Source organism: Armigeres subalbatus, chromosome 3, assembly GCF_024139115.2.
Source record: "Armigeres subalbatus isolate Guangzhou_Male chromosome 3, GZ_Asu_2, whole genome shotgun sequence".
In the NCBI taxonomy this organism is placed as follows: domain Eukaryota; kingdom Metazoa; phylum Arthropoda; class Insecta; order Diptera; family Culicidae; genus Armigeres; species Armigeres subalbatus.
This window is the reverse complement of record NC_085141.1, coordinates 200585423-200604430: the sequence shown is the minus strand read 5'-3', so window position 1 is coordinate 200604430 and position 19008 is coordinate 200585423. Positions and strand designations below refer to the sequence as shown.

At 38.6% G+C, this 19008-nt stretch overlaps 1 protein-coding gene across 6 annotated transcripts in view; it reads left to right on the top strand.

Moving 5' to 3' along the window:
- Positions 1-430: 430 nt before the first annotated feature.
- Positions 431-19008, top strand: part of LOC134225993 (slit homolog 1 protein) — a 334401-nt gene continuing 315823 nt past the window's right edge. For 2 of the 6 annotated variants that reach the window (XM_062706488.1, XM_062706487.1), the window contains exon 1: positions 431-667. The gene's annotated coding sequence lies outside the window, so the exon portion shown is untranslated. The remainder of the gene's footprint in view (positions 668-19008) is intronic. The other 4 variants (XM_062706492.1, XM_062706490.1, XM_062706486.1 and 1 more) reach the window with 3 other exon arrangements.

Below are 19008 nucleotides of genomic sequence, written 5' to 3'. Positions count from 1 at the left end.
CTGTTCATCGTAAACTACAGCATCCCACGGTTCGGTTGTTTACGTTTGAATAGCATATTTTGAATTTGTGAGCAAATAAGGCAACAAATACATTCAGACGGCGATTTCTACTTAATTACTATACATAGAATTGTTGACGAGTATAATGTGCTCATTTTACACAATTATTGTTGAACTTCACAACACCTACCGGTTGATCGATCCTCCATTTCGTATACATCATAAGGTGTTTGCCTATCGATATAACAAAGCGGAATTATAGCGCGCGCCAAATTTTGAACGCGAGGGCGGAACACACGCGTACCTATAGGCATGAGCCACACCGCTTTTTGTTTTATATAGATCTCGTTTGCTTCATTTGAAGTTTGTTGGAGAATATTTCGCGTACGCCAACTGGTTCAGAGCGCTTGAATAAATACGGAATTCAGTACGTAGACATCAAAATTCATCGGACGCTGTGGCTTTTATATAAATGTAGCTCCAATGTTTTCTTCAGTTTAGTGAAGCGATTGATGTGAATAAAATAGTACCGAATATACTTAGTCAACGCGGCGGTATATGCATTTGTGATTTGAACTGTGTAACTGCATAAGGTTGGAGGCTAGAATTCGTTCCATGTTGACTTGAGTGCTTCGCAATTAAAAACGGAATCGCGCAGAATTTTTGGGTAAAGCGAAATATTTGTGACTGATGAATGAATCACGTTTCAAGGCTATTGAATTTGCGTTTATTTTCAAATCGAAAATCAAAACCAAAACTATGTGGGTAGTATTTATCAGTTTAAATTGAATAAATATTAAGGTTTGCTGAATGTCAAGGATAGTCTTTAAGTGATCGTTATTGCCTATTCAGATTACGTGTTTATTAACATGACAAAGAGTATGTGGATGCCAAAGTTCACCCATCTTATTTTCATTTAATTTCTCATTGTCAATTATCATATTATAGTATTTGAGCTTCGTAAATGATTGTAATCTGAATTTACTATTAGATTGCTGAGATAAATCGAGTTTAAGTTTAAAAACCATTGAAAAGATTTATCCTATGGGGAGATGGCGAGAAAATCCGAATTGCGATTCTCTAGTTAGATTTTTCTAGTTGTAGATCGGAGACAGTAGTGATTGATTAGTGATATGTTTTTGCTCTTCGCATACAACAAAGTTCAATTTCACCCAAAAATCGATTTTTTTTATAGCAGTCTCGGAGACCCATGATTTTTATGTGTTTATTTATAATTCATCTGACATTTAACAGTCTTATACCAATCGAATCAGCTCATCGAGCAGAATGAAAACAAACGAAAAACAGTTGCCACTTTTTCATATAGTCATTATTAACCGATTTTCTCGCAACAAGTTGCATTCGACGGGCCAAATCCTATAGGATATAATCACGATCTATTATTGCGTTCAAAAGTTATGATGAAAATGGCGTGTTGAACTTTATAAGCTTGGTGGTTGATTCGCTGTACATCGTTTGCAAAAGTCATAATGTAGGCAATTATTTATGATGTGTATCACACTAAGGGTCTGTCTCATTTGGAGAATTAAACTTAAAAGTGACTGTCGAAAATTTAAAAATCACCCCGTTATAAGAATGGCTGGTGCTACTCAGCAATTCCAATAGGACATCGATGGAAAATGATTCGATATCTGTCAAAAGTAATCTTGCTCTGCGAGCAGGGTTATTCGATAATATTATGGAAATGTCACTTCTAAGTTTAATTTCAGTTTAATTATCCAATTGAGACAGACCCTAAGGCGAAAAGAAACGATTAAATCAAGAAAGGCTTCGTCATCGGTGGGTTAATCTGGGTTCTTAGTTGTATTTTTTTAATATTCTGTTTTATTTTTATTTTTTTATTTTATTTTATGGATGTATAAGGGGGCCCGGTCACCAAGTCACCGATATGAATTTGGAATTCATAGCGTCCATGATACACCAGGGACTTAAGAATAAGGCTTCACAACATCTTTACCCATGGGGGTTCGAAATTTTGCGGGATATACTCATAATATATCGCTGCCTAAGGAGTTTGGGCAGGTTGGAGATAATTTTATGATGAATATTTAAGCTGTGGAGAAATGTCAGTTATTATATGTGATTAGGGTTAGGGCCTAGCATGCATACGATTGCATTATTTAATTGATATTTATGACAGGAAGCAACTTTTTCTGAATTTTGTGAGCCGTGCAATACTGCAATGGGGTTCACTTCAGCTTAAAAAATAGCTATTCTTGCTAAACATAGTTTAAAAAAGCTTTCATTTGATTTAAGCTAACGAGGTGCAGAACTCATTTCAGTCATAGCGATTGCATTTCCGGCTCACTTCAAACCCGTTCCCGGCCTAAGCGAAATTTCACTCAATCTCCCAACATTTTACCAAATATAGTATATTAACAATATAGTCCACTTCGTAAATCACCATATGTTTGGCAAGAGACAGCACATTCACACCATCTTGCACCACAAAAGGTAACTAACGCCTGAAAATGATAGCCAAGGGGTGCGGTAATTGCAAAAATTACACTAATTTAACAATTTTTGAAAATTTGAATCCCATTTTTCAAAATTTTATTTTTAAACTCAGATATCAAAATGGGGTCATCTAATGATTTCTAGCATGTCTCTGGGATGTCTCTTCACAACATTACTTGCCTTTTGTGACACCGCGGTGCTACTGCGTTGACTCTTCAAATCAGTCAGAGTGGACTATGTTGATAATAGAGCATCTTTGATTTTACTCTCATTCTCTCACGGGACGGTAGAAAATGCGACGTAAAAGAAATATGCACGTTGTCCATTGCTTATGGACATCATCTCTCAGCAGTTGGTATGATGCAAGATAATGCTTACGGGCATCGGTAGGAATGGAGAGACATTTGCTTGTTGATACCAAGGAGTATTACGGCATAGGATAAAGATTTGAATTCAAATTTATTTATTTTCAAATTCATTTTCTTTTAAATTGGTATCATAGGATGAGGCGGAAGTGTAGACAACAATTATCAACAATTGAAGGTAAATATGCGAAGAAAAATAAAAACGAAGCAAATGCAAGATTGGGACCTATCTTAGAGGTAACAGTCATCACGGAGCAGATATAAAAAAAAGAAATATTAATACTATTTTTTTGGGAGGTGATTTTTTTATTTGTAGCGAACTACTAAGGAATTCGCCCATTCTACTCTAATTTTAGTACAGTATAGATCAAGTGCAATTGGTGTGCTATTGTACGTGGATTTCCCTATTGGACCCGACCGTTCGAAATAGTCGCTCCTTGAACGGTCGTTGGAATCGCCGTTTTCACCTTCACACCGGTTTTCATAGTAAAAACTGACAAGTCTGCCACGTGCTTATGCTTGCTTCCAACGGGGCCATTCTTTGGCTAGGTTGGCATAATCGAGAGGCTGTGGCAGTCGAAAGTCAAATCCGGACGCCATCTTCGATTCACTTCGGAAATTTTCTCACAAATCCGTTTATTTTAAATTTCGCTTGCACTAAATCGCGATAATCTTATCACGTACATACACGCCTGAGTCCGCGAACTTCTGACACCATGTTTTAAGTTTGGTTTTATTCGAAGATTTTATTCACGTCCGCGCGTTCGGAGTATATACAGCTAACTGAAAAACTGGTAAGAGACGCAGTCCTCTCTAGCTTACCAATGTTTGGCCCTATGGCAATGCATGGTATGATTGTGTATGTAACAGAAAGTGGGTATGATTATGTTATAGGGATGTTTAAGTAAACAATTATTATTACATATACTATTATAATTTTTTGGCTTTATCGCACAACAAAGTTGTACCGAAAGCAGGATGACCACTCTAGTCGTCAAAATGAACTCCCGGTTTTCCCGGTACGTTTTCCAGAAAAAATATTTGATGATGATGGTCTCGCCACATACCCCTACAAATGTTAAAGCTGGACGAGTTATCTTTAAGATAATTGAATAAGATCAATGTAATCGGTTTTCTTATCTAATTTAATATCTCATACATACACTGAAAAGAGGTTTGCAGTCAAAAATACTATTTTAGAGGGTTAAATTAAATGCACAACGCCACTAGATTTGTGCAGACTGCGCATAACGCTTATCCTAAACAGAATGTGTTTTAATTTCTACCATGGCTCCGAAACCAACACAATCGGTTAAAATAACCATGTTCCATTGTTATTATAATAATATTCACAATTAAAAATAAACATGCCAATCGTTAAAAACGAAAATGACCGTGTAATGAATATTACTGGGGTGGTTACTTTGGATACTCATAAAAAATACACCAAATTGCGAAGTCAAAACATTTTTATTATAATATTATCTCCGCAACCGTCCATGAAAATTATAATTTCCGATAAACATAATATCATCTTTCGTCAACCTGGCATTTGCTGCGTTTACACGGAGCGGTAATTGAACACTTGCTTTTTCATACTCATTATTGTCGCAATTCTCTGACTTGCAGTGAAACGAAATAGATATCTCCTTCGTCGTCTCTGAGGTTCCGCCGAAAGTATGATTCCGTGAATGTAAAGGGCAATCCAGGAATTGAATCATCCAGGAGAAGCATTTTTCGCCACCGCTCCAGACTGCAATGGAAAACATCGTTTTAAGAAGATAATTTACAAAAAGGAGATAAGAATACTAACCTGTGCTTGTGTATCTACTGAATATTTCGTAGAAAAATCGATAAATATCAAATCCGTCACTTGTTTGTGATCACCGACGTGCACCAGCATTCAATCACAATCACAATATTCTTGACCACATGTTGTTGTTATTTCAACTATGCGTATGGTAAAATTAATAAACATGCTGTTCATTCAATCAGCTTCGTTTTTGCTTTGACAACTTTGTGAGATAGTAATTTTAAGAATAATTTTGCGGTTTTAGTTACTCTATCATTCATTTCAGTGTACGTAGCCAATACTTGAAAGCATCCTTGAAATGACGGTTTCTGCATTCCGTCATTTTTCTTTTCAAACGACCAGGCCAACTACGCAGTATGTACCGCAGTGATGACTGCTAGATATTGAGCGATTTCAAGAATACCGAAAGTCGCTCAATACACACTCTAGGACAGGATGTGACAATTGAAATACGACTGCCTTGTTGTTTCCTCAGTCGGTCGCTTCGACGAGGTGGTGGCCAGTGCTTCCGAATAATTTTTATGCAAAATCCGCCAAACAATATATGTAACAAATTCAGATTTTCTCGTTCATTTCTTCCATTATTCGTAATAAAAGATGCTATGTACTATCAGAGAAAAGTTTTCACATGGAATTAAATGAGTTTTATAGTGAAATGGGTAAAAAGTTGATGAATAATGCTTCAAATCAAGTGTTTTAAATTAGCATAACACTTGAGAATCATGCATACATAATTTGTAGTCTAGCATAAATTAATTTTACACAAAAAATCAAAAATCAAATTTTTGATTTTTTCATAAATTTCAATTTATTTACCCAGCAACACGGCCGGGGTAACAACAGACTGCCCTTTTGAAAATGTGATACCGCCGATCGAAGTAATCGATTGTCATTTTCACCCAATCAGCAACCGGTACAATTTTGACAGAAAATCGGTACGATTTTTACTGACTAATTGGCACATCCTATCCTAGTACACACTAAGCAAGGACTTCGCTGTTCGGTAATTATTTTTACAGTTTTAGTTCGGTAAATCATGATTTTACTGAGATAATTGTAAAACTACTGTCAAAATTAACATTTTTACCGATGACCCAGTAAATGGAAAAAAATATTACTGTACACCGTGAAGAAATTACTGACTCTTTCGGCAATTCATTAGTTTATAGGCTGTTCGGTGATAAAATACTGGTACTGACAGTAAAACATGTAACTTTACCGAACATTTCATCAAATATACTTTAAAAACATTACCGGAGACAACTGTTAACAAACAATTGAAACTAAATAAAAAAGAAACAGACGCCATTTGAATTACTCTTCGATTCGCGATTTTGCTTCAAGGAGATTTTGTGAGTTCATAATTTTTTTTAATCATTTGCATGTGATGTGATAAGCATTAGTGGTCTCATATCGTTTTAAACTATGCAATTCTTTTTGTGCCGGCGTTCACAAGTTATTTTGTCCAAACAAACTATTTTGCAGACTTCACGGTTCGGCATGTGTTCCGCTAGAATCCATTCTAGTCGTGAAGTCTACTGATGAATATAGTTTTGTTGACCGCCAGTATAACAAGAAAAGCATCGTTCAAAAATTGCATATGGGATCAGTATGCTGGAGACTGCAACAAGACTGCAAATAAATAATCAATTAAACTGATGGAGGAAAAACTTTCAGTGAAAACAAATTGAAAATGAGGCAGTAAAATATAACAAAAATATCGAAAATAAGAATAGGTACATAATTCCAATTGATGTTTGGATGGCAAAAAGTAAAACATGATTTCTTAAATATTATATTTTTTTTGTCTTCCTTTTTACATTCTTTTCTCTTTTCAAAAAAAAAATTCTTTATACTTTTTACTGATCGATCCGTAAAATCAATAAAATTTTACCGAAAAAAATGTTAATGTTTTACCGACGACCTGTAATTTTATTGACATATCGGTTGGTAAAATTACTGATAACATCGTCAATTTTTTGCCGAACAAACTGAAATTTTTGACAGTTCAGATTGATTTTTATTTACTGGGCGTTCGGTAATCAAAAAAATTACCGGGTTCATTACCGAACGTTCAGCTGTTTGAAAACCCGGTAAAATTTTACCGACTCCAGTGATCTGAGTTTACTGTGTAGGTTGGAATCCAGGGAAATGAAGAAAACGTGGACTTCCCGTATCAAACGCTTCCAATAATACAGTGAACTCTCCCTTACTCTATATTTATTTATTTATTTTGTTACATTTCAACAAATGTCCCATAATAACAAACTTAAAATTATCTAAAACCTATTATAAAATTTATTCGTTAGGAGCGAGGTTAGGAGTTAGGAAACTGTTATTATTGTTAAAAAAAATGTTATTTGGTATCACCGCCACCGACATCCCACTCCGACAGTACGAAATTGCCGAGAAACGCAATGCTAAAAATGTTCGGGAGGTGTCTTCTGCCCGAACGAATGAAACTCGGTCTATAAGGGGGGTTCTGGTGGATCAAGCGAACGAAGTTCAGTCTCTTCTGTTCGAGTCGTCAGTGCGATAAGACGTGTAACTTCTAAAAATCTAGGAAAAGTGGTCGAGTATCCTCCAAAGTTACTAATGAGATCGTTCCGTTTCGTGACCGACGTGGCGTTCCCTACAAGTGAAGAGCCCTCTTATTCGCGAATTGTACAAAACCAGGGGTTTTATCAGACGAGTGTACACACTTAATTTTATTCACCGGGCTCGGTTATCAGATTACCGATTTCTCAACAGCTGAGCTCTCGGTACCCACCTCAGTAAAATAGTTCAAATAATAACCGAGGTCTTGGTTCTGAGCGCCCGACGATGAAATGTCAATTATTACTGAACACTCGGTTAAACACTACCGAGTGTTCCACAAAAAATAGTGCGGATTTCGGTAATAAAAAATACCGAATAAATTGTATTTGGATATTCCTGTTCTTTTGTTTCGATAATAGAAATGATCAAAAAATAACATTAAATTATTTTATTTTTCTGTTTATTTTCCATCGTTTTTATAATATTTATGATAAATATAACTCGTTCAAGTTGAAAAGCCGAATGGGTGATCAGCGAAGTTGGAATTTTGTCGCAATCCACATATTGTACCTAAGAAGTTCACCAATGGTACGCTGCTAGCGCTTCGTCGAAAATGATTAACGAATTTCCAACAAAGTGCGGATTCTGACAAAAAACAACTTCGCTTTTATCCCATTCTGCTAAACCACCATACATAATTCTGTCCAATGAGCTATCGCGAAGAGAAATGGCGTGGGAACGCTGACTGCATTTGTCTGGAATTCGAGAATATTAAATATAAAACTGTAAATTAGCAAAAAAAAATGTTTGAACTTACATGAACCATGATTAAATCTATATCTTTATATCTATACGTAATGCGCCTTAAAAAAAAAATAAAACGAAATAGAACAATTGTTAAATCAATTCTTCAAAACTTCCTCGAATATTTGAAGTTTTACTTTACAAATATGGCGTCAGAGAGGCCCGTGATCTCTACTGAGAGCTCAGTAATTACTCTACCGGGTACTCAGTGAAACGTTTTGAGTTTTACTGAACGATCGGTAGTTTTTTGACAAGTACAGAAAGTTATCTCAGAACAGAGTTGTTCGATTATTTATAATACCGAAAATCAGTATTTTATCCTGAATTACTGAAAGATCAGTAAAAATCATTACAGAAACCAGTAAATTTATTTCAAATAACCGAACTCTCGGTTCAAATTTCCTTTTACCGAATTAAATCAGTAAATAATATTACCGAGCTGGAAATCTGAATTTAAGTGTGTAGTGACTAAGGGGCAAGCCAGAGTAAACGCGACGAGCGATGCGACGCGACGCGACTCACGTAAAAGAATAACAATCAATATCAACAGGCTGTCAAATTGCACTGTCGCGTCGCGTCGCATCGCACGTCGCGTTTACTCTGGCTTGCCCCTAACGCAAAAACCCCCACGCGATCGTGGAAGAGACTGGTCCATAGGGCGTGGTTGAAGATCCACGAGGCAGTGCCAAAAATCACTATAACATTCGCGAGTTAAGATTCCCCCTATACATCTCCCGTAGTGCAAAACTGTTGTGGAATTGTGAAATTTCGTGATCTTTCGTTGTCGGAATACCTCCTCGTCCAAGGAAGAAATACGTGAACGGGTCGAGTTTGATCGATAGTGCGGAGTGACACGGTTACAACGGCAGGCGGCAGTATTTATTTATTTATTTATTTATTTATTTCGTCAAGCATTGTAGACTACAAACACATTGTTTCACTTAAACACTATCTGTTTTAATCACTAGACAACTATTATGCAATACTATTCATTGTTTTCCTCACTAGCGTGTTAGACATTGATATGTCGATGACCTCACAATATTTATTATATATGTTCATCATAGAGTTGAGCGGTCCATTTTTAGCATAGGATGTGCGTTGCAGATTTAGTTGAAATAAGTCACGATTTCTCAAGGTACGCGTAGGTGCATAAAAGTTCAAGCCTGACAGAAGGCTTTCTGCTTTTATCTGATGTGAGATTAAACCATTAACGAATGTTACACAACCAACTTCTCTTCTTTTCTTAAGTGTTTCGATATTAATTAGTAGGCACCGAGATTCATATGACGGAAGCGGTAGGGTTGACCAACCTAACTTTCTAAGAGCAAAAAGCAAAAACTGTTTTTGTACTGATTCGATTCGATTTGAGTGGACTTCTTGATAGGGTGACCAGACAATGCTACAGTATTCTAATATTGATCTGACGTAGGACACATAGAGTGTTTTTATCGTGTAAGGGTCATTGAAATGATAACTGAAACGTTTAATGAATCCAAGCATGTTATGTGCTTTATGAATAATGACGTTATAATGTTCTACAAAGGTCAACTTGGAGTCTAATAATAAATGAAATTATGCTACATTTTTTCACGTTTATATCGAGAAGGTTTTTTGAGCACCAGTTATAAAAATCGTCAATTTCTTGTTGAAATACGGCTAAGTCAGCATCATCACAAATTTCCATGTACAATTTCATGTCATCGGCATAAATAAGGACCTTAAGGCGTTTTAATATGAGTGTTATATCATTAACAAAAAGAATGAACAATAATGGACCTAAGTGTGATCCTTGTGGTACACCAGAAGTAACTTTAATTGGCGAAGACAATTTATTATGGAAGCGCACTAACTGTGTTCTATCTCTAAGATATGATTCAATCCATCTAACCAAATATTCCGAAAAACCTAATCGCTGAAGCTTAAAGAGTAATAAAGAGATGTCAACTCTATCGAAAGCCTTACTGAGAAGCCCTTCTCCCAACGTAGAAATTTCCACTCGGCTAGGAAAGCTAGATTGCCCCTGGGATGAGTCCAAAAGGTGAGTCGCATGTTCTATTCTACGTAAGCTAAACAAACTTACATAATTGTCGCTCCAACGAAAAAAAAAGCTTTCGACTTAGTCTCGAGAGTTAATTTTTTCTTGGGAGATTGGGTGTAATTTGAACGATTGCTCAGCAATGGCATTAGAGAAAAAAATTAACTCTCTTTAAGAATTAAAATTTCTGTACCGGTCTAGCTTCATACTCCGGGTACTCATACTCACAATCGATTTGGTGGCTAGGAATTGATAGGTAGCACGTGTTATAAGTGTATATTGGATTATAGAAAGCGCGCGCTATTGGATAGAGAGCACAGTTTGGACAGTCGGTCGATAAAGAGACAATAGTTTGTGAATCTCGTGCGTTCTATCATCGTTCCCTATTGTATGCATGCACTTTCTTGTATAATACTAGAGTGCTTTGAAAATAGGTCGTATGTGCAAAAGAGAGTCTCTCTTTGGATATATTCTCTTTCGATTATTACGAAACTATACAAACGTTTACTTATGTCGAATTCGTTTTTAAACCTGGGTCAGTGCCAACCCGAACCCTGAATAAAAAAACATTTTCAGTTCCATCTGTCATTGGATATGTTGGTGTGCGTAGCATCGTGTTTGTTTTGATTCGAAACATATGATCCAGGACATCCAGTGCACTGGCAGTGCGTTGGCCTTGACTAATCAGATCATGATAAATAAATATGTTTAAGTGCGTGTACTGATTTTTGCGGATAGTGAAATTTACTTTTGGGTGGATATAAATAGGGAAACTTCTCCTGTAATTCATCTCATAGCTCGGATATTCATCCCATCGAAAACAAAGCAATGGAAAGGCATTTGGATTGTTTATTATTTTGTGATTTTTCTCAGCAGTGAGCACGCATGTTTTCAAAAAGAGGCGACGAAATTGGTGCTGCATTTCTTTGTTTCCCGATGCGATGAATATATGTTCAGTGAGATGGAGATCGAATACGCGCAGCAGCTGGAAGTGGCACTCCCAACGGAAGAGCAGTTAGGCGCAGCGTCTCTTGAAGATGGCTGGAGAGATATTCGATCCGCCATTGGTAGCACCGCAACCGCTGCACTTGGCACGGTGCCCCCGGATCAGAGAAACGACTGGTATGACGGCGAATGTGAGCAGTTAGTAGAAGAGAAGAATGCAGCATGGGCGAGATTGCTGCAACACCGCACGAGGGCGAACGAGGCACGATATAAACAGGCGCGGAACAGACAAAACTCGATTTTCCGGAGAAAAAAGCGTCAGCAGGAAAATCGAGACCGTGATGAGACGGAGCAACTGTACCGTGCTAATAACACACGAAAGTTCTATGAGAAGTTGAACCGTTCACGTAAGGGCCACGTGCCACAGCCCGATATGTGTAAGGACATAAACGGGAACCTTCTTACGAACGAGCGTGAGGTGATCCAAAGGTGGCGGCAGCACTACGAAGAGCACCTGAATGGCGATGTGGCAGACGAAGATGGTGGTATGGTGATAGACCTGGGGGAACGCGCGCAGGACATAATTCTACCGGCTCCGGATCTCCAAGAAATCCAGGAGGAGATTGGCCGGCTGAAGAACAACAAAGCCCCTGGGGTTGACCAACTACCAGGAGAGCTATTTAAACACGGTGGTGAGGCACTGGCTAGAGCGCTGCACTGGGTCATTACCAAGATTTGGGAGGAAGAAGTTTTGCCGCAGGAGTGGATGGAAGGTGTCGTGTGTCCCATCTACAAAAGGGCGATAAGCTGGATTGCAGCAACTACCGCGCAATCACATTGCTGAACGCCGCCTACAAGGTACTCTCCCAAATTTTATGCCGTCGACTAGCACCAATTGCAAGGGAGTTCGTGGGGCAGTACCAGGCGGGTTTTATGCGCGAACGCTCCACCACGGACCAGGTGTTCGCCATTCGCCAAGTACTGCAGAAGTGCCGCGAATACAACGTGCCCACACATCATCTATTCATCGACTTCAAAGCCGCATATGATACAATCGATCGGGACCAGCTATGGCAACTTATGCACGAAAACGGATTTCCGGATAAACTGACACGGTTGATCAAAGCGACGATGGATCGGGTGATGTGCGTAGTTCGAGTTTCAGGGGCATTCTCGAGTCCCTTCGAAACCCGCAGAGGGTTACGGCAAGGTGATGGTCTTTCGTGTCTGCTATTCAACATCGCTTTGGAAGGGTAATACGAAGAGCAAGGATTAACACGAGTGGTACAATTTTCAATAAGTCCGTCCAGCTATTTGGCTTCGCCGACGACATAGATATTATGGCACGAAACTTTGAGAAGATGGAGGAAGCCTACATCAGACTGAAGAGGGAAGCCAAGCGGATCGGACTAGTCATCAACACGTCGAAGACGAAGTACATGATAGGAAGAGGTTCAAGAGAAGACAATGTGAGCCACCCACCGCGAGTTGGCATCGGTGGTGACGAAATCGAGGTGGTAGAAGAATTTGTGTACTTGGGCTCACTGGTGACTGCCAAAAATGATACCAGCAGAGAAATTCGGAGACGTATAGTGGCTGGAAATCGTACATACTTTGGACTCCGCAAGACGCTCCGATCGAATAGAGTTCGCCGCCGTACCAAACTGACAATCTACAAAACGCTCATTAGACCGGTAGTCCTCTACGGACACGAGACCTGGACGATGCTCGTGGAGGACCAACGCGCACTCGGAGTTTTCGAAAGGAAAGTGCTGCGTACCATCTATGGTGGGGTGCAGATGGCGGACGGTACGTGGAGGAGGCGAATGAACCACGAGTTGCATCAGCTGTTGGGAGAACCATCCATCGTTCACACCGCGAAAATCGGACGACTGCGGTGGGCCGGGCACGTAGCCAGAATGTCGGACAATAACCCGGTGAAAATGGTTCTCGACAACGATCCGACGGGTACAAGAAGGCGAGGTGCGCAGCGGGCAAGGTGGATCGATCAGGTGGAAGATGACTTGCGGACCCTCCGTAGACTGCGTGGCTGGCGACGGGTAGCCATGGACCGAGCCGAATGGAGAAGACTCTTATATACCGCACAGGCCACTTCGGCCTTAGTCTGAATAAATAAATAAATAGAGATGGAGATCGGAACAGTTCCCCTATTTAATTATTACAATAATCCCGTGCATATTTTTATACCAAGAATTCCGTATAGAATTCATGTAAAATAGATTTTCAATTTTACAAAAATTCATCTATTTCTGCAAAGGTGTTTTTTCGGAGAACACTCAGAAGCATGTAATAAAAATTCTCCAGGATTCGTAAATTTTTTCCTCGCTACCTCTCCTGCTAAAGGTAGCCCTCACACTTCGGGAAAATTTTCCGCCGGATTTTGGGCCCCGTGCATTTTCAATTTTCAAGAATCTCCCGGAGGTATTGCTCAAGGTAGTTCCGGGGAAATTTATGTACGAAACTTGCGGAGCAATTCCTGAAGGAAACTTCGAGTAAGTTCCCGCATACCAGAAGGATTTCCTGAAGGAATTATATTGTAGGAATTTCGAATTAATTCCTGGATAAAATTCAAGAAAGAATTACTGAACGAATTTCTGGCGGAATTCTCGAAGAAAATTCTGAAACCCACGAAAGAGTTTTTGGAAGAATTTCAAAAGAATTTCTGTATAAGAAATAATTCTATTCGGTATTCCTCAAATATATTTTTCTGATAATTCTTAGCGGATTTTGTGAACGGGTTTCAAGGGGAATTCCCAAACTACATAATTCTATCCACCAACCTAATATAGGACACCATCTGTCAGGAAAACCTGAATGAACTTATGAATACATAACTTCCCTAACATTTTTTTTTGAATTGAATCTAGACAACAGTACCGGATTAATTTCATTTAAAACTACAATAACAAATATCACAAAACTCCCGGAAAAAAAGATTTTCAGCGCGCAGTTTATTTTAATAAACAGACACTTTCGTTTCTCCCTTCTGCTTGTTTATTCCGCCCAGTCCCACCCACCCACGTGGTTTTGACAGTTGATGTACAGATGTATTGGTGCGAAACCGTGAAACAACACAGTGCGAACCCGGCAGCTTTGGGGTTGGAACTAGTGCGAACCTAGTTCCAACCTGAGCGAATAAAAAAACACTTTGACAGCACTTAGGTTGGAACTGGTTCCAACCTAGGTTGGAACTTTTTAAAAACGAATTCGACATTAGAATTTCTTGGCAGATATCCAAAGACAATAGCTTTGTCTATCATGCTGAAGTGGAATCGTAGCAAAACATGCAAAACTAGCCGATTTATTAGCGAAAGAGAGCGTGATCAAAGAGAATCTCTCTTTTGCACATACGACCTATTCTCAAAGCAATCTAGAATATAACGTTGAACGCTCTGGCAGCAACGCTGCAGCGCTGGCTTAGGTGCCCGCCAGAGTAGACGCGACGTGCGATGCGACGCGACGCGACTCACGTAGAAGAATAACAATCATTATCAACAGGCTGTCAAATTGCACTGTCGCGTCGCATCGCACGTCGCGTTTACTCTGGCATCGCCCTTAGGCTGTATCCACATTTATATTTTGGTAATTTTGCTTCGATCTCATCGCCCGCTGTTTGATTAGATTTTAACTCCGCCATGAACATGGATGCCACTATAGGATTTCGGGCGGTCATTAATCGAAAATGTCATGTCTTCCGAATTATTTTAAAATATTTTCTCTCCATTGTCAATACTCTAATTAAGAGAAATTCTGAATTTGAAGTCTCTAGGTGCACTAGTTCCAAAGATATAAGGTGGCAAAGTCAGAAATGGGTAAAAAAGTTAGCAAATTTTCTGAAAAAATATTTTATTTTCAACTATTTATTGAAATATTTTTTAAATGTTTTTCTTCAATGTTAATACATCATTACAAAGGTTATTGTATAAGCTTTTAAATGGTGTGCAAAAACTAATGGTTACACTGTGAAAAAATTGAAAAAATGCGGAAGCAATATTTTTTCCAAAACGACGCTATTTTCAACTTTGATAGTGAAGAACTTTTTTCCTCAGGAATCCCCAGGTTCTTTTATGATACACATCAAGGACAAAGCTTCGACTAAAATGTCCCGAAAGAATTTCTTGCCAGTATTTGCAATTAACAGAGTTAAGTCACTCTGATTTTTTTTTCATTTGTTTTTTACCGTGTTTTGCCTCTCTCGTACTCCAAGGTTAATGCTCATTCCAAAAACGAATGTTTGATAGAAGGCCCGGAGACCCCTAGTGGTATATATCAACTAACTCAGCGCGAAGAATTGAGGTGATGTCTGTATGTGTGTGCATGCGCGTCTGTATGTATGTGCGCAAAAGAACGCAATCGCCATTTAGACACTTATTTGTGTCCGATTTTCTCGCAACAAGTTTCATTCGACGGAAATCTAGTCCCATCGTTTCCTATTGAAAATGGGTCAGACTGAACTATGCGCTCAAAGGGTATGGTCAAAATACATTTATTGGTAATAACTTCGACTTTATTTATAACCATTTGAGCTCATTTAATTAACTTTTCAAAGGAGTAAATGAATAAAACCCCCAATGCAATGCAGCACAACGGTAACGGAAGGATTTAACAGTTCGCTCATATATTTCCTGTCAAATTTTACCGTTTCCGTCGCCATTCCGCTGAAATGCGTTTGGGGCTTGAGTGGTTTGAGTCATTCTCTAAACCTAATTTTCTGAGCTATTCATTAGCTACTGATGGAGAACTAAATATGAGATTTCATAATATGTAAATATTTATAAATCTCCTGGAATCAATAATTCCCGACATGTTTATTGCAAAAGTAAAGACGAACAATATCTTAGTTAGAACGGAGCGTATGAAATTCCTGCTAGTGTTCATGAATGTCTGGCTAATGGTAGGGAAATATTTATTCACTCATCTACACTTTGAGGTTCACTGGCTGAACAACCAGAGGAAAGTCAATATAAACAGTTGAAGAAATTTAGAACTCATAATGCAAGAAAATGATCAAGAGAGGCAAATGTTGAAATTTTCTTTCGTGCCTTTCATGAATCAGATCTATTTAAGCTCGATTTGGATAACGAGGAGACGTTGGAAAAAATTTTTCACTTAGTTATTCTTATGCCATGCGTAATTTTGTAATATTTGAAGATTTTCAAAAGTTCTTTATCTTCTAATACTTTAGATGAATTTATCTCATCTTCCATCGTTGATGGAATTGAAGAAAATATCATTGAAGACTTAAACCTTGACACAGAAAAAGAATGATGCTGTATATAACTTGTAGAAATCATGAAAACAAATCAAAAGTAATTCAAATAGTGTTGTTATTTAAATTAAAAGAATTTTGCTTTTCGGAAGAATGGAGCATTCTTACATTCCACAATGAATGTCCACATTTTTGAGAATATATTAATCTCATTTTTGAATAACTTGTACACGTAAAAATGTCATGGGATTGCGATTTCTAATTTGCTAATACCCTTTTTCAAAAGTTATTTTCAATTCTGATTATTTGATTAACATTTAATGCTTTATGATCCTTCAGATCCTAGTACTTTGTCAAACAAATTGTTCTAAATACAAATTGTGAGGCATGAGAGTGAGAACAAAAAAATATCACGGAATGTCATGAAATTAATGTCATTTAACATGATCGCCGCCATAATGTCCATAAATTGCTGAACTTAGTTTTGTACAGCCCTTCCTTCTCCTTAAGAAAACGCACGAAATTTCAACTTCCCAAATAGGTTTGCTTTGTCACGTTAATCGAACCTATGAAAAAAATAATTACGTAATTCATAGACGATCCCCAAAGGGGGGGGGGATGGAAATTGTATATTCATGCTATTTCGACCATACACAGCTAAAACTAAGTGGAAAATCACTTTAAAAGTCCAATTTTATTTTTGACCGCTCGCTTGTATGGGGATCCCCCATAGTGGGATGGCGAGTATCGGATAGAAATGTGTGTCACCTACCTGACACCGGACGAAGTAGTTTTTGAATTGAAGATTAGAAATCTGATGAAGGATCGAGAGCGTAGTTTGAGCGTGAATAGTTTAGTGAATAGCCAAGTAAAGATGAAATGACTTGCGTGTTTTGAAGACCGCCAAGCAAAGTAAAAATGATTAGCGTCGTCGAGTGAAGTACGAGACACTGAAGACGACCACACAGTTGTGGTCGAAATACGTATCTGCAAAGATATCGAAATAATTGGTGGAATTACATGGAGTTACTTAACTCATCTTAGACGGTTGATGATAAGCGTGTTTTAAGGACCATAATGGCGTATTGGTAAGCTCGAAGTGAAGCTTGAGTGATTTGCGTGTGAAAGAACTGAAATGTCGTGTTAGGTAGACCGCCAAGAAAAGTTGAGATTTTTTACGTGTTTTGAGAGCCGTAATGGCGTGTTGGGAAGACCGCCAAGTAAAGTTGGAATGATATGCGAGTTATGATGACAGCCAGATAAATTGAATAGCTGAAGGTTTGCGAGTGAGAACACAGTTCAAAACATGTGGGCGATTTGAAAGGTTCGTTCATAGTTGAAATGGTTTGATGACGAAAAACTCAATGGTGTGTTAAAAGCACTAGAAAACACAAAGCAAGTTTCTGAGGAAACAATGGAGCGTTGATCCTAAAGTATCATGCTATGTTTTAACCGAGGTTTTGACAAGGCAAGTATTTTGATTCATTTGACTTGCCAAAGGTTGAACATGTTCAACTTTCTTTTCGTGCAAGTGAGTTGAACGGAGGAGTTTAGACGTTCAAGTCAAGCGACTTGCTCAATTCACTTGCGTAATCTAAGTTCAAGATTACCAATGACTCACCTGGTCACGTATCAAATATCTAGTTAACCTCAGCCTAGCAGCCAAAGTACCGGTAACATAAGTGCCAAATCGATGTTGGTGATAAAACAAAACACACACTACAACATAATGCATAATAATCGGCCAAATTCAGTTTATTGTAGCATGGTTTGATAAAACTGATGAATACGGTGCTACTAGCGTTCTAATGTCCACGATTCTGCTGAACCACCGGATAAAAAAAAAATGCGAATTAAAAAAACTGCAAAGGCACGTTGTAAGAAAGTAATATTGAAGTTGTGGATGCCGCAATGACGCTTTTGAAGAGACTTGATTTCAAATTGGTAAATAAAGTCATGTTTAGCAATTGTGATATCCCATCTATGGCACTGCATTTCAGCTTCGTATTCTATAAGCATTTCCTCAGTTATTAAAAATTAAAAGTTTTTCTATGCTCGTCATTACATGAGTATGTATCTTGTGTGGCAAGTACAATGGATACACTATGTCCAGGTAATCGGGAATGTTTCCCACCCGAAAACATCCTAGACTGGGACTGAGAATCGAACTCGCCATCTCCGGAGTGGCAATCCTACGTTTTTGCTCGCAAGGCTAACTGGAGACCCCAACTTGGTGCAGCTAATATCGAATATCAGGAATAATATTGAATGTATCTCCAACCATGGTGGTTAAATAATACCCAGATCCCTGCCCAGATCTGTAACTCGCCAGCTCAGGGATTGGGGATCTCGGGGTCGTTTGGAACTGACTTGTCTCTCAAATCTCCAGCTGAGGACAAACCTATTGTGCAGGACCTTTTTTTGGTATACTTACCCACCAATGTTTCGCTAATAGGTCGGCTGTTTGATACGGAAAGCATAATAATGGTTTTACGTTGGGGGAGAATACCAGAAAGGCGAGGCCTGATAGCTCCGTTTGAGCTCGACAAAGCGGAAAAGAACAAAGTGGTGGAAAAGCTTTACCTCCGGGCTATGCTCTTTAAATAAGCTACCACTGTGGAACTGTTTGCAAACTAAGGCCTATTTATTGACTTTATTTTCAGGGGGTTTATGCTTGCGGTTTTTGGTGTGTGGTTGGTAGTCTTGTAGTAGGGAACCTCTGGTTCCGATTGATGCAGGTTCGATTCGACAGCGAATGTCGAACTGGTGTTGGGTATCTGCGCCAGAATCCAAGGCG